This window comes from Pinus tabuliformis, chromosome 9 (genome assembly GCF_031772625.1).
Source record: "Pinus tabuliformis cultivar Carrire ecotype Pingquan chromosome 9, CPIR1, whole genome shotgun sequence".
Lineage (NCBI taxonomy): Eukaryota > Viridiplantae > Streptophyta > Pinopsida > Pinales > Pinaceae > Pinus > Pinus tabuliformis.
In genome coordinates, this window is record NC_142307.1 from 1,838,324,148 (window position 1) to 1,838,337,991 (window position 13,844).

General features: G+C 35.7%; 1 pseudogene; it reads left to right on the forward strand.

Annotated features, from left to right (window-relative positions):
• Positions 1-5,799: 5,799 nt before the first annotated feature.
• On the forward strand, positions 5,800-7,732 carry LOC149156149 (anthocyanin 3'-O-beta-glucosyltransferase-like; annotated as a pseudogene).
• Positions 7,733-13,844: the final 6,112 nt, after the last annotated feature.

The following is a 13,844-nucleotide window of genomic DNA, read 5'->3' on the forward strand; positions in this document are numbered from 1 at the left end:
TTTATGAACCTACTTTCCTTGTCTCACATCTGATAGAATGAAATTGAGGTTCTAGCGTTGATCACACATTTGACTAACGATTAGAATATTTTGTTTTAACCTTTCAACATATAAACATTTTGTGTTTTTGTCTTTCGATCAGACTAACCATACATTTTCCAACTATCCTCGCAGAGGCATTATCCCCAAATGTAATGCTACCTAATTTTTGTTCCTTTAGGGTGAGAAAATTGTTTTGATCCCATATCATGTGTTTTGAACATCCACTATCAATGCATCACTGACTTCCTTTGTTTTGAGAATACAATACAAGTCCACATTCTTCCTTATTTTGTTCTTCATGCTTCTTTTTTCACACCTTTGTGTAGTCTTCTCTATGCCTAGTAAGAACATGGTCTTCCTTGTTTTGTTTAGGATACTTTATTATATTTATTCTATAGCCATGTACTATGTTCCCATATTTATTGCACTTATAATGTTCAATATTGTAATTAAGTAGGGGAGAAAATAACTTGTATTTTTTATCAACAAACCCATGATAATTTCTATCTTTGTTGCTCAAATAATCATTCTTTGAGGTCTTATATGATCATGTATTTCTATATCTCACATAATCACTTCTTACATATGCTCAAAAATCTATTTCTTTATGACCAAAATTATTGCAAGAAAAATAATAGCCAATGAAGATATTTTGGTACTAGGTTGTGAAATGCCTTCTTGGTGGAATAACTTATTTGACATCATCATTATTTTTATTTTAAGAAGAACCAGGTTTCTGTCGGTCCTTATTTCCTTTCTCGACGTTGATTTCATTGTTGATGGATTCTTTGAAAATATTAGCATAGCTTTTAGGTTTTTCTTCATTCTCCTTTTATGATGGTTTGGTGACCTCAATGCCTGAATGTCCCTTTGGGGATGTTTGTTTTTCATTGTAGATAATACTTGTCTTGATGAATGGGGACCTAAGGTAACTAAGAAAATTATCTAAGATTTCAATATTATTTCCTAAATGCAAGCTTCTATTCAACTGAAGAGTTGTTTTCTCTAGTCTCTTTCTTAAGGAAATGATTTCAACTTCTAGCTTCTAGTAATTTTCTTCCTTTTCTTTCAGCTAGTGTTTCAGAACTTTTGATATCATTTTTTGCCTCTTCTAGTTGAGTCTTCAAGATGATAATTATTTTTACTATTACATCAACATCATGATCCTTCTTTTCATATTTCTGTAATTGTTGGTTCTGCTTTTTATTCTTTTCACTGAGCCTATCTATTTCTTCTAAGGCACTAATAATTTTTGCTTCAAGATTCATTTCCCCATCAATGTATTCTTCTTCTTAATATGGATATTTTTTTATTGTCTTCAATTTCTTTATCGGTAGACTTTGTATCCATGGCTATAAAGAGGAATTCTTCTTTTTCAATATCAAAAACATATCAATCACTTTCTTCAGACAAGCTACAATCATATCTATAGTAAAAAATATTCTTGATAGTTTATTTTCTTCTTTTGTGTCTATAAAGTTTTATTTTATTGTTATGTTCTTATTTATCATCACAAAATTCCATTTTTTCATATGGACATTTAGGAGAAAAATGTCCTACTCTACCACAATTAAAACATTTGAAGGGTAGCTTACCTTTGTATTTGTTGGATCCTCTTTCTAGCTTTCTCACAGATTGTTCTTCTTTTGTATTTAATTCATTACTAGAACAACCATAGGATTTGTGTCTTTTTGTCTTCTTTGATGCTTTGAAATATGCTTCCATCTATATTGAATTTTATTTTCATGTCCTCATTTCATATGCAGTGAGAATCCCATGCACTTCATCCATTATTAGTTTCTCCAAATCCTTTATTCCTTCAACAACAAAGACCATGGCATCAAATCTTAAGTAAGGTGGCCTTAAAAACTTTTGTACAATCATTGATTCTTTAACCTTCTCACAAATTCCTATGAAGATGTTGACAATTTCATCCACACAGAGGAAATATGATGCGAGATTTTATTTATATTTCATTTTCAAATTATTAAGCATTCTTCTATGAGTTTGGAGCTTTCCCTTCTTCATCTTGTCATTACCTTCATGGATGTTTTGAAGTTTGTCCCAAATTTCTTTTTTTGATTTACAATGCATTACCCCAACAAATTACTATTCTGATAAACCACACAAAATTTAACATTCATGGCTTTTGCATTATGTTCACTAAACTTCTTCCAAGTTGTATCTATTGGAGGAGTTTACGGGATTGTATAACTAGTCACAATTAATTGCCAAATATCAAACCCAAGATCCATTGGATAATTCTACATCCTTATACTCCATAATGCATAGTTTGTTTCCATAAAAAATGGGGTTATTTCTGTGGGGAAAAATTCTTCATTAGCCATGTGTGTTCCTAAAATCTACCTACCAATAGTTAGATTATTTTCGAAGAAACAATGTTTGATACTAATTTTTTAGCACAGACTTATATTAAAAGGGGGTGTGAATTTTTACTTATTCAAACATTCACGAAAACAATCACATATGAGATCTATTAGTTATAGAATATGAAACATAAGATTTACGTGGAAACTATTTTAGAAGAAAAACACAAAACATCTTTCTAGGATTTTTTGTAGGCACAAACCGACTGGAGACACCAATCCCAACTTCTAGAAATATTCATACACAATAGCCTATTGGAGACACCAATCGCCATGGATGAAAATATTCATAGGCACTAACTAACTGGAGACACCAATCCCCACTAATACAAATATTCATAGACACAAACCTAATGCATTAAGTCTGCATGCCAATTCTACCTTCACTAGGTCTACTCATTGCTTCTTCCTTCACCAAGTTTTCTTCTCCCATAACTTCTTGTTTTTGGCCTCTTCTCAAGAATAAACATGTACATCATGCCATATATCCGATTTCACAAATTTGATTATGAGTTTCTTACCTAAAGTACTTATGCACGTCTCCTTAGATCTCTAAATATTTTATAGGCTAATAATTCCTAGAAATAAGTTACAAAAACAATTCCAAACTAACCTATATGAAATTTATTTTAGGATCATTCAAAAATTGCAACTTCCACAATGAATATCTCCAAAGGAATAGTGAATCAATGTCTCTTAGAGATCTCACATTTGTCTCTTTAATATTTCCTAGTTTTAAACATCTAAAAAAATAATTTATAGTGAAAATACCAAATTGAAGTTGATTTCAGAACTATTAAGAAGCCCTAACTTCCACAAGGCATATCTTCAAAACTATAGCAAGCTGGAAAGTATGAAATGTATACTGTAAATAAATATAGATCTTGTCTTTGTCTCCCCAAGATTTCATAGTATGAAACATCTCAGAAAATAAGCTATAGCGAAAATGCAAAACTAGCTTGTTTGAAGCAGATTTAAAAGCTTTCAAAAACCATAAATTCCATGGGGCATATCTTCAAAATTATATTGAGCCAAAGTCTAAATTTTTTACTATAGATATTTAAGAATAATTTCTTTGTGTACTTAAGGATTCATAATCTAAAACATCTTAAAAAATAAGTTAGTGAAAATTCCAAACTACCCTGTTTGAAGCAGATTTCAAGAACATTTAGGAACCCTAACTTCTTCAAAGCATATCTCCAAAATTATAGTGAACCAATGCCTAAAATTTTTACCACATATACATGATTATCTCACCTCTATCTACACAAATTTTCATGGTCTAAACATCTCATAAGAAAACTATAGTGAAAATTCCATGATGACTTTTTCAGTCCTCAAATCACATTTTTGTTCCACCTTTAAAGGCGCAAGAGTATTCACCATTTTTTTTGCACACCTCAGATCTATTATTGCTTGAGCTATATTCAAATGCACTCATCTATCATTTATTCATATTGTTTCTTCGTTTACTTATAGGAACAACTTGCTTGAGCTATATTCAAATGCACTCATTTATTCATATTGTTTCTTCATTACTTATAGGAACAACTTGTAGAACTTGCTCGATTGACATGTACTTTCTAGCTAGACCAACTTGACATAATTCCATATATCTTCATTCCTATGGAGTTAGAGAAACTCTCATATATTGTTTGAAAGGCCTTAGAATAAGATTTTCAACCATATATCCTATCCTCCCAATTAAGCTAGGTCATAAGAGTACAAAAGGAATTCAAACATACTCTATCTAAGTTACAAAAAACAAAAACAAAAATAGGCATTGAAACAATATGTCCAATAATCTTTATCTTGGATATTAGTTATCTCACTTATCTTTGACATCAATAACAATAATATTTTCAATATTTAATTAATGTATTAATTTTAATTTAATATGAATATTTTATGTTTCCATTTTTATTATATTTTCAATTTTTTTTAAATATAGCAAAAATTTATTACAATTATAAATTTAAATTATACATAAATTATTAAATTATTTAAAAGTCTTAAAAAAATTATATGAAAAAAACATTAACTTTAAATGTCTCTTATATATTTTTAAATTTTTTTAAATTAAAATTTCATTAAAAAAAAAAAATTAATAGCTTTTTTCTAAAGGAATTAAATAAACTACGCACTTACAACTTAAAGAATCTAAAGAAACTACTCACTTAAAACTTAAAGAATCTAAAGAGAAATCGTAAATGGAAGAAAAATAATCATGTTATTAAGCACAATTATTATCTAGTTTTGAAAAATATAGGGCTTAATATTATTATTTTTAGTTCATAGTTTCTTTAGGTTTTATTATTGTTAGGTTTTATTATTGTTAGTATTCAGGGTTAAATTAGACACAAAATTGTTTGTGGGACAAAGTATCTATTTCTACCCACCGATTTGATTGCTAAATCTGCGAAGGCATATATACTCTACTTCCCTTTGGTTTTGAACTTATGACTTCTTAGGAAGAAACGCGTGCTCTTAACCATTAGGCCCACTCAAGCTATATAAATAGCTTAGATTTATCATTCCTTCGTTGAGTTTATTAATCTTATGATTTATATTAGATAGGTTTAATATTATTCTCTTAGATTTATAATATCAATCTCTTAAATTTATTAAGTGTAAAATTTATATTTATAAGGTTTAATAATATTCCCTTGGTTTACAATAATAATATTATTTACTGTAAAATTATTATTATTATATTATTAATATATTTGTTAATATAAATATTGATATTAAATCTATATTCAATAATGTATATATTACCCACATTTAATAATATAATTATAATTTTTTATTTTAATTTTAGGAAAATATAAATGCCCAGCCACGTCTCAGATCATTATCATTTCCAATCTTCACTGGAAATAACCATCCGGATCCATATTTTTGACATTTTTGATATTGTGAGACACTCTTTATTTGACGACTGTTTTAACTTTGAACCGTAAAACCACGACATTGAAGAAAAACATTAAAAAAAAAAGGAACAACGATATTAGAACAAATATCAATTTTTTTGAAAGAGTCTGGCAGGTAAAGATCACGATATTTGATTTTGTGTTAATATTTTATTGGACGAAGAGTCTTTGTATTGAGGATGTGCTGCCTCCTCATTCGGTAATTTAAATAAGATGAAACGCAGCTTACGAAAGTGGGTTCCTGTATTTAAATAAGAAGAAACGCAGCTTACAAAAGTTATCCATTTTATCTCCAGAAGCATCGTTACAACTCGTGTCGTCTTCATAAGCATCATGATGACACGTATCATTATCATGGCTTGGCTCTACATCCAGCTGTGAGATTCTCTGTACCTACATTCAATATATATATATATACAACTCAGTCAACCAGTCACTCCACACAGATTTTATTCCGCGGGGAAACCTCTTATTCTCTTTTTTTCTCAATAGCCCACTCTTACCCTTAAACAACCACCTCTCCTCTAAATCCTCTGTGCTTCTGATTCCATTTCGGTGGAATTTATCAGTCTTGTGATTCCAGTTTTTCGAGTTGATAAAAATGGCGCCGAGCATGGAGAAGGAGACTGGAATGAGGGCCGTCTCTAATAAACATGTGATGATGCTGCCGTCTCTGGGTCACGGCCACCTAATTCCCTTCCTGCACCTCGCCAAGAAACTCGCCACCCGCGGCTTCACGGTCACCTTCGTTGTCACATTTCATCACAAGGCTTCACTGCTAAAGGTGGAGGCCGCGCGGGAGACAGGGCTGGACATCCAGTTGGTAGAAATGGAGGTCCCCGGAGACGACCTGGCGCTTGGGAAAGTCAATAGCAACAGCACGCGATTGGATGAGCTGCCCCCTTTAATCGCCGCCAACGAGCGCCTGCAGAGCCCCTTCGAACGCTTCTTGGAACGATTTCTGAGCGGAGAAACAAACGGATCCGTCGCTGCTCCGCCCCGGTGCCTCATTGCAGATTTCCTCCTCGGCTGGGCATCTGCCGTGGCAAAAAAATTCGAGATCCCTCGAGTCTGCTTCGACACGTCAGGCATGTTCGCACAGTCCATGTGGCACATTTTGTGGGACGTACTGCCACGTAATCTCCCACGTACCCTTTCGGGTCGATACATTGTTAGAGGGCTTCCCAAGGAAGTGCGGCTGAGCCGCCTCCAGATCCTTCCAGAGCTGAGCGAGGCAACGACCGACAGCGCGAGTCGTTCATTTTGGATCCGGCAGAGACACGGCAACCTGCAAAGCTGGAGGATCATCGCCAACACCTTCTACGAGGTGGAGGCAGAGTCCGCGGAGCATTTTCAGAGAGCTAACGGCACTCTGCGAACAATAGGCCCTCTGCTGCCACCCGAGGCTTTCCAAGACCAACCCCGTAGAATCGCCTCCGCACTCGAAACTGGAAACACGAAATCAAACGATTGCTTGGATTGGATCGAGACACAGGCAGACAATTTGTGCTTTACATTTCTTTTGGCAGTGAGAATTCTATTTCGAACGCTTAGACTGAGGAACTGGCCATGGGTTTAGAGGCGAGCGTTGTGAAGTTCATTTGGGTTCTGCGAACACCGTCTGACTCCGGATCGAAGGCGTTCTCGTCCGCCCTGGATTTCCTGCCCGACGGCTTCCGCGGTCGTATGGTGGAGAAGAAGCAGGGGTTTATTGTTGTTGGGTGGGCGCTACAATTGAGCATTCTGGCACATCCCGCTACTGCTGGATTTGTCTCCCACTGCGGATGGAACGCCGTGCTGGAGACCATCGCGACGGGTGTTCCCATGATCGCGTGGCCGCTCTTCGCAGAGCAGCACTTCAACTCTAAATTTGTGGGGGACGAGATCCATATTGTGCTGGAGGCACCGCAAAGAGTTGAACATAATTGGTTGGTCAGCAATGATGATGTGGAAAGAGTCATGAAAATGTTGATTGTGGAAGAAGATGGCAAGGAATTAAGAAGCAGAGTGAGGGAACTGAAAGTGGCCACCAGATAAGTTGTGGCAGTGGGAGGGTCGTCCTACAACAATTTTGACCTCTTTGCCTCTGAAATCATGTCTTTGCCATAGCGGTGGAAATTTATTGAATGAGGAGAAGAGTATTGGACCAGGACAAATAATTGAATGGGGACCAGAATAGTCGTGAAGTACAAATATGGGGCAAAAGTTTAATTCGATACTATGTAGTGATGTTGTTTATGATTCGATTCATGGATGCATTTATGGGGTGTGTAAACTTTACACTCTTGGTCTCCCAAAGTCCACATTCTATTATGGTATTTTCATCTTATCTAAAACATTGAATGTAGCTTTGTTATTAGTCGATGATATTTTTGCATCCTCCTAGATAGATTATGAATTTCAAATTTCTATATCATTTATTAATGATATATTTTTTTTAAGTATTTCATTAATATATTTTTTTAAGTATTTCATTATTCAACAGGTTTAATGTTTGTTTTATTGTAGTTTTCACAATGTTTTATCGTATTTTTCACATAAATATGACACAATTATATAAAAAAAATTATATAAATTAAATGGATATATTTTTCAAGTATATGATTATTCAACAAGTTTAGAGACAATTATATAAATTAAATGAGACAATTATATAAATTAAATGGATATATTTTTTTAAGAGACAATTAGAGACAATTATATAAATTAAATGGATATTTTTTTAAGAGACAATTATATAAATTAAAGGGATAATGGATATATTTTTTTCAAGTATATGATTATTATCGTATAAATTAAATGGATATATTTGTTAATTATATGATTAATCAACAAATTTAATGTTTTACTATAATTTTTACATAAATATAGCACAATTATATAAGTTTAATAGTTATTGTAATTAAGTTTAAATATTTATTGTAATTTTCACATAAATACAATTATATAAATCAACTATATAAATTTAATAGTTATTGTAATTTTAGTTATTGTAATTTTCAGTTTAATGTTTTATTGTAATTTTCACCCAAAAAAAACAACTATATAAATTTAATAGTTATTGTAATTTTCAGTTTAATGTTTTATTGTAATTTTCATATAAATATAGCACAATTATATAAGTTTAATAATCGTTTATATAAATTTAATAGTTATTGTAATTGTCAGTTTAATGTTTTATTGTAATTTTCATATAAATATAGCACAATTATATAAGTTTAATAATCGTTTAATAGTTATTGTAATTTTCACCCCAAAAAACAACTATATAAATTTAATAGTTAGTGTAATTTTCACATAAATACAATTATATAAGTTGTTTAATAGTTATTGTAATTTTCAATGATGAACTTATTTGAAAATCAGAAATAAATTGATGAAACATGAACAAATGAAATTTCAAAATAAAAAGAGATAGAGAACTAGGAAAATATCACTCTGCAAGAATCTTAGTAGACCCGTCATTGCTATGAACTAAGCTGAGCTGCAACTTTAACCCTCTGACGCTATCAACAGCATGACATACCACAAAAACCCCTGCCAGGTTGGGATGGCAGAGGAAGCTGGGGGGAGAGATCCCCTCCTATCAGGACACGGCGATAGGGGACTCCCGCCAAAATTTAAGCAACCAGTCACAAGCGCAGGAGATGAACCAAATGACAGGAACTGTCCCTATGGTGCGGTGGCAGGGTCGCAACAGGGGAAAATGCCTACCATGTGCAACAAAGAAACCGAGATTCATCATTCCAATGAACAAGTTTGAGAGATACAAAACCTTTATGAAGGACCACACGTTGATCTGCAAGTTCATAGGAGTGAGGCCAACGGAGAAAGACCTTATGAAGTGGATACAACAGAAATGGAAACCCAAGGGCCATATCGAACTCAAGCTGGGAGCTAGAGGCTTCTTTACGGTAATATTCTCAAACCTGCAAGATAAAGAAAGAATATTTGAAAATGGCCCATATTTCCATTATAATGTTGGTCTGTTTATGAGATATTGGGAAGAATGTTATGACCTAGATAAGGAGAAATTCATGGCAGCCTCGGTATGGGTAAGACTGTTTGGCCTCCCAATGGACTTTTGGGACCTAGAAATACTAGAGGGTATTGGGAATACGATAGGAAAATTTGTCAAAATAGTAGAAACTGTTGGGTTGTGTTATATTCTTTCCACGACTAGCCCACGTAGTTAACCTAAGGATTAGAGGGGGGGCTGAGCCCCCCATTCGTTGCGCTGATTGCGTAACGAGGGGGTCATAGGGGGTTTGAGGGGTACAAGTAACCCCACTCTATGGGGTCTGGGGCAGCGCCCTGGAAAATTTTGGTTTTGGAACTTATGTTAGGTTGGGCGGACCCACCTATGGTTTTGTGCATGATTTTCGCACATGTTTTTGGACGCGATGGTTTTCGGTCCATGGTTTTGGACACGATGGTTTTCGGTCCATGGCATTGGATGCTTCAGCATGTATAAATATGTATTGTAACATTGAAAGGAATATAATGAAAAATCAAGTTGGTAGTCCCAGTTTTGGGATCCAGGGGAAAATATCTGTGTATGTGTGTTTTATGTGTTATGCTCTCGCATTGTTTATTTTCTGTGTTTTAGAATTCGTATGCAGGTAATTTCTGTATGGGGTTAAAACCTACATTTGGTATCAGAGTTGTTTTGGCTTCAAGGGGACGCCTTTGTTACTGAGGGGTTTTGCTCGGGCCTGTGGTAGACCCTGTTCAGTGGGAGATCTATGGGATCGATTCTGATGGTGAAAGAAGATGGCGAGCAGTGGAAAGATAGAGATCGAGAAATTTAATGGTCATAGTTTTGAGTTGTGGAAACTCAAGATGGAGGATCTGTTGGTGGATAAAGATCAGTGGATCACGGTAGATCTGGGTACTAAACCAACGGGAGTGTCCAATGAAGAATGGAAGAAGTTGGATCAGAAGGCAAAGAGCACAATACGATTGTGTGTCTCAGATTCAGTATTGTTGAATGTATCAGGGGAAGCTATGACGAAGGCTTTGTGGGACAAGTTAGGGACTTTGTACCGATGTAAGTCTCTGGTGAATAAACTGTTCCTGCGAAAAAAGCTGTATAACCTGAGGATGAAAGGTGGAGACTTGGTAATAGAGCATCTGAATGCATTTAATACTGTGGTAAGTCAATTATCGTCTATTGATATCAAAATTTCAGATGAAGATAAGTGCATTAGTTTGTTATGTTCTCTACCAAATTCGTGGGATAGTATGGTTATTGCAATAGGTAGTAATGCAACTGCCTTGCAGTTTGATGAAATAGTCTCATCCTTACTGACGAAGGAGATGAGACGGAAAAATATGGAGAGCCAGAATGGTGATGCATTGTCTATACGAGGACAGTCCTAGAACAGAAACAAAAATAAGTCATCTAATGGGAGATCTAAATCCCCAAGAAAACCTATAAAGGTGGTGTGCTAGAAATGCGGAAAGGAAGGGCACTACAAAAGCGACTGTAAATCTAAAGCGACTGACAAAGGAAAGGGATGTGATGATTCTCCTTCTGCAGAGGCGAAAACCACTTCAGATGAAGGTGGGGATGTGTACTTGGCTTCCTCAAGTATACATGTAGATCATGAGGCATAGATGATTGACTTAGGTGCATCCTTTCACTTCACTTTCCATAGAGAATGGTTTTGAGAGTATGAGAAATACGATGGTGGTGATGTCTTCTTAGGGGATGATAGGAAGGCTAGAATCGTTGGTCGCGGAAAAGTAAAGTTGAAGTTGTAAGGTGGAAGGGTTAGAACACTTCCAGGTCTTCTACATATTCCTACATTGGCCAGAAATAGGATTTCTGTAAGCAAGTTGGATGATGTAGGTGTAAAAACAGTGTTCGAGAAGGACACCTGCAAGATGGTTTGGGGAGCACTGGTATTGATCCGGGAAGTTCGAATTGGAACTCTGTACAAGCTGCAAGGTAGCACAGTTGTTGATGGGTGCAACAGTTCTGTGGTTTCTGAAAGTGGAGTAGAAAATCTAGTGGTCTCTCGAGAGAAGACCATGTTGTGGCATCAAAGGCTTGGACATATTGGAGAGAAGGGCCTTTGAATACTTCATGGTATAGGTATGGTAGAAGGTATGAGTAATAGCTCTTTGGATTTTCATTTCTGTGAAAATTGTGTAAATGGGAAGCAGAATCGGGTGAGTTTCCCCTCTGGTGGTAAGAGGGAAAAACATATATTAGAGCTTGTGCATAGTGATGTGTTTGGACCTATGAAGGTTCCATCATTGGGTAAGTCTGTGTACTATGTATCATTTATAGATGACTTCTCAAGGAATACATGGATACATTTCCTTAAGAAGAAATCTGAAGTCTTTGACAGGTTTAAAGAATTCAAGGCTTTGGTGGAAAACCAGATAGAGAAGAAGATAAAGGTGCTAAGGACAGATAATAGTGGAGAGTTTTGCAGTAAGGAATTTGAAGAATTCTGTAAGAAGTGTGGTATAGCACGGCAGAAGACTACTCCATATACACCTCGGAAAAATGAAGTTGCAAAAAGAATGAATAAGACATTGATGGAAAGGGCAAGAAGCATGCTCAGTGGTGTCGGGTTAGGACAAGAATTCTGGGTAGAGGCGGTGAAGACAGCATGTTACCTGGTCAACAGATCACCTTCATCAGCGTTGGAGGATAAAACTCCACAAGAGGTATGGACAGGTAAGAAACCCTCTCTTTCACATCTGAGGGTATTTGGATGTGATGCATATGTACATGTTCTAAAGGAGAAACAAACCAAGTTGGATAGTAAATCTGAAAAGTGCATCTTTATTGGGTATAAGGATGGTTTAAAGGGTTATAAGCTTTGGAACCTAGTAACAAGGTTGTGTACAGCTGAGATGTGGTGTTCAGAGAGGTGAAAGATGTTATTAAACATGAAGTCCAACAAAAGGAACCTGAGAAGATAGAGTTTGAGCTAAAGGAGGAAGAATCAGACTCTACAATAGAGGAGGAATTAGAAGATGAAGACCCACAAACTTTGGGTGTGAGAAGATGAGTTCAAGAAAGAAGGCAGCCAAAAAGGTATAGTCCATCTGCTTTCTGTTCAATTTTGCTTTATCTATTACTGATGATGATCCCATAACTGTGAAGGAAGCAATAGATTCAGAGGGTGGAAAACTCTAGAAAGAGGTCATAGTTGATGAAATGGCATCTTTGCACAAAAATGAGGCTTGGGATCTGGTGGAGTTGCCGGCTGGAAGGAAACCCATTGGCAGCAAATGGGTGTTCAAGAAGAAGACAAATACAGAAGGAAAGGTGGAGAAATACAAAGCTCAGTTGGTAGAAAAAGGTTATTCCCAGGTGTTGGGAATTGATTTTGGTGATATTTTTTCTCCTGTTGCCAAGGTAACTTATATTAGATTACTTTTATCTGTTGCTGCTGCTTTTGATTTTGAGGTAGAACAGATAGATGTGAAGACAACATTTCTTCATGGGGATTAGGAAGAGGAGATCTACATGAAGCAACCTGAAGGCCTTGCGGTGAAGGGTAAGAAAGAATTGGTATGCAAGTTAAAGAAGTCTCTATATGGGTTAAAACAATCACCAAGGATGTGGTATCATAAATTTGATACATTTATACGGGGACTTGGCTTCACTAGAAGCAAAGCAGATCACTGTGTGTATTTTAAATTAATTGGTGACTGTGTTATTTATTTGGTCTTGTATGTGGATGATATGTTGCTGGTTGGACATGACAAAGAAATTATCCAGGATTTGAAGACCCAATTGTCCTCCAAATTTGACATGAAAGATCTTCGTGTTGCAACGTATATTTTGGGCATGGAAATTAAAAGAGATCAAGCAAAGAGGAAGGTCTGGTTAAACCAGAGGAAGTATGTCGAGACAATATTGCAGAGATTTAATATGCAGGATAGTAAGCCGGTGAAGGTTCCTATTCCTGTAGGTGTAAAGTTATCAGTTGAACAGTGTCCCAAGACACAAGAAGAGGAAGAGGACATGTCCCGTGTTCCATATGCAAGTGAAATCGGTAGCTTGATGTATGCAATGGTCTGTACTAGACTAGACATTGCACATGCAGTGGCAGTATTGAGCAGATTTATGTCAAAACCAAGAAAGGAGCATTAGACAACAGTGAAGCAGGTTTTCAAATATTTTCATGGCACTAGTGATTATGGTTTGTGCTACCATGGAAGAACAGGATTGGACAGAGTGTTGGATATTCGTGGCTTTGTTGATGCGGACTAGGCTGGAGATCTGGATCAGAGAAGATCTACAAGTGGGTATGTGTTTAACCTATTTGGAGGCGCAGTCAATTGGATGAGTAAGAAACAATCTGTAGTGGCACTATCAACTACCGAGACAGAATACATGGCAGCCACTCATGCAAGCAAGGAAGCAGTTTGGTTGCAAAGATTGTGTTCAAGTATGGGGTTAGTACAAGGAGCTATAAGGATAGACTGTGACAGCCAAAGTGCAATTTTCTTG